We start from the raw sequence: 3,461 nt of genomic DNA, 5'->3' as shown, positions 1-3,461 counted from the left end.
GGAAACATAACAAATACTATCATGTTCAGTCTGGCACAAATTAAACGGCTGTTTAATGCTTACACTCAGAGCTATCATCAGCAAATTCAAATATTTAAATGGCTAGATAGAGATGYATTATTACTGTTACATAGATAAAAGAATGGGTACTACTTTTAACAATAACCTTGTTTTTAAAAACTAATTAATAATATTAAAAAAGTAACATTGAAATTTAAATAGAGTCCTAAAAAAGGGCTTCCATTTAAAATTGCCATGAAATCGTAATAAAAGAAAAATAAGTTTATAAGGAGTGAAAGGTCAGCTTTTAAGCCAGCTTTACTGGAACCGAAGTAAAACCTCACTGATTCTGAAGGCAACAGAAGAAAGTTTCTAGAATTTTTGAGGAAATAGATGTCCCAGACCTTAAAATCTTTTCCATAACAGCAGCAGACTGAATTTCCTCAACAGGTTATTGAGTTAACTATGGATATGAAAGGGTTGTTAGGAATTGAGCTTTGTCAAGAAAGCAGAACAAGATGATACTCATGAGTTCTCAAGCTTTTTGTATTGAGCCCTCCTTTTCTGTAATACTTTGTGTTCCCACTTGCCTCTTTTATCTCGTGTCTTCCACCCCTGCTCCCAGGCATACTCCCTTTCTCTTGCTTTCCCAAGCATCTGCACCCTAAACTCTATTTGCAGGATCCTTGAGTGTAATAAATTGAAACTTACCTCCCATCTATTTATCTCTTATAATATACTTTCTCCAATGTCTTGCTGAGTGGGGATGTTTAGAGGGGGAAGAGAGTGAACAAATGCAGGGAAAAAAGACGTAAAGGCTGGCTGATTTTTTTTTTCTGAGCGTTCTCATGCTCCCACTGACTGCCGCACCCCCGTATACATAGTGTACTCGATCTCCCGCCTTCCCCCATCTTGAAAACTATTGCTCTGACTAAATGGAATCAGTCGTTCTTAGAGGACTCTATTTTTTCCAGGCACTCATAAAGTCAATTGAAAAAGTGAAAGATGTCAGAGAAAGATTCTATTCTTCTTTTTTATTTTTTTAAACGAAAAGATTAACTTAGACCCCAGAACTGAATGCTTGCAAAACATGTAGAGGATAARTTGTCTACCTATGTAAACTCACACCCAGAAGCCAAGAAAATCTGAGACAGTTGCTAAACAGCCAACTTCAGAGACAATGTAGGGAGCCAAGGTTTTCCTCAGGCCTCTGTGGGTTCTCTAAGCTTTTCTAATATTGCCATATTGTCTTTTTCCACAAGGTATTAGATCCCTGCTCACATRAAGATGATATGACAGGATTCATTTAATGATTTATTAATCTCCTGGAATTTTCTCCCTGTGGGTTTTACTGCAAGAGGAAGCTATTTAGCTATTAAATACGTATTCTATTCATGTGTTACTGATGTCTAGGTAACTGGAAGGTGTGGCAAGTTTCATCTGCATGTTACATTCTGCACAATAAAAACTAATAGGTGTTTATTACAGAGACTTCTAAAAAAGCATTTCAATTTTAAAATGTTAGATGTATAAAGATTAGTAATTATTTGTCATTGTCAGTTCYGATCTAATCTTTAGTGGGAATAAATGCACTTTCCTTAAGTGACTGCTACTTAAAATTTGGCTATGTTCTGCCAATCTTAGAAAAGATAACTTGTGTTTCATCAGAATAACCAGTAGTTTAATGAGACTATAATTCTAGTTTTTAAAATATATTCAAAAATGGCTAATGCATATGAAAGGCCTCAGCTGCCTTTCATATGCATAGTAAGCCTGTGTTGTTTATATACTGAAAATTTATATATCACTTACAGTCTATTTAAACCTTTAACAGAGAAGTGATGCATGTGCCACATGTTAAACCTCAGCATCCCATTCAGCTTTGGAATCTGCTTCCCTCCCTTTGCAGGTAGAACATTTTATATAGCTCTTTCTCTAAATTTTAAATACAATCACCCACTTCTTTTCCAGAAACTACAATGCAGAAACAACATGGATTCCATAAGCACAACTTGTTCCAAATGTAGACRAAATGTGTTCTTTGGCTCAGGATGTGAGAGAGCCTGAAGACCCAGCTGACAAGTACTTCACGAGCGTACAGCCAAAGGGGAGGATGGGAAAAAGTCACCAGGTTTTATTTTGACTGTCGCTGTTGCAGTATCTGTGGAAAATGCARTATTTGTATGACTATTACAATTGGCTGACACAAGTGTCAAAACTGAAAGGATCTCTCTGATTTCCAGGCTATTCTGGAATCTTTTCCTCAAGAAGTAATCCAAATTTACATATAGCTCACCAAAGAAATCTTTAGTCACATAACCAGTATCAGCTGTCATCTTGAACCTGTTTTTTTTTGTATTTCTGTTTTTCTTACAAACCATGAAAAGTCAGTGGACTTTTACTGACCCTAACGGGTATTGGATCAGTCATGAAAATACACGAATAAAAAACTGTAATACAAAAATACAGTAATACCCAAGAACTTAATCTGGCATATAAGAATTTATCATTTAGTAGAAAATGGTGCAAAATTATTCTTTGTATCACTCATACTCTTTTTACATTGTTTCAGCGCGGCATTATGCTAAATCAGGTTTCAGAGATGYGAAATACCTGCCAGATGATTGCTTTCCAGATCAGAAAGTTTTAACATTAGAGAAAATGAAAGAAAACAGAGCAGAAAGTGTTTAGTATAATTAATTTGTTTTGGGTGTTGGTGCCATTGAGTCAGCTAGTTGGCTTTAATCTCAACCGGTTACATTTTGGTGTCAGCTTTTCCCCTCATTTGAATTAACTAAGAGGTGTAGCGTTGACAYATTGACAATATCCTCGGCGAGGCAGAGCCTATTATTAATAACAGTAATACTTTCACGATGGCCGGAATATTTATCATCCCTTTTGTGTCGCGTCTGAAGGCGGTTTGAGGAACAACCACCCGCCGCCTGCCCTGAGGAGCGCACATCACGGCGCTAGTCCGGAGGCGGCAAGGAGGGCCGCGGCGGCCCGGGGGACGCTAACCGCCGCCTGCGCGCCGCCCCGCAAGCCGGCCCCGCTGTAAGGGCGCGTCTGCTGCGCCACCGCTTACGGCCACGGGCTGGCTCCGCGCGCCCCGCGCCGCTGCGGCGTCACCGCGCCCCACCCGGCGCCTCACGACGCCCCACAGCCCGCGCCGCTCCCTCCATCCGGGTCACCCCGCCCCGGCCGTTGGAAGCGTTCGAAACCACCCAGCGACCAATCAGGGCGAAGCACCCGCCCTTTTCTCCCCGCCCTCCTCGAGCAACTTGCTCTCAGGCACCACAACAATTTGTCCAGGAGACTTCCGCTCACCAATAGGAGGCCGTCTGGGCTGTGAGCGGCAGTGGCAGCAGCCAATCCGAGAGGGCAGAAGCCAACGCCCCTTCCAAAAAGAGCAGGCAAAGGGGGCGGGCCATCTCGAGGTGAAGCCGAATGAGGTGGCGGCT

The sequence above is a fragment of the Rhea americana genome, unplaced genomic scaffold (genome assembly GCF_003343005.1).
Source record: "Rhea americana isolate MKP2758 unplaced genomic scaffold, rheAme1 scaffold_76, whole genome shotgun sequence".
NCBI lineage: Eukaryota > Metazoa > Chordata > Aves > Rheiformes > Rheidae > Rhea > Rhea americana.
The sequence above is the reverse complement of the archived record's forward strand: the minus strand, read 5'-3'. Positions refer to the sequence as shown.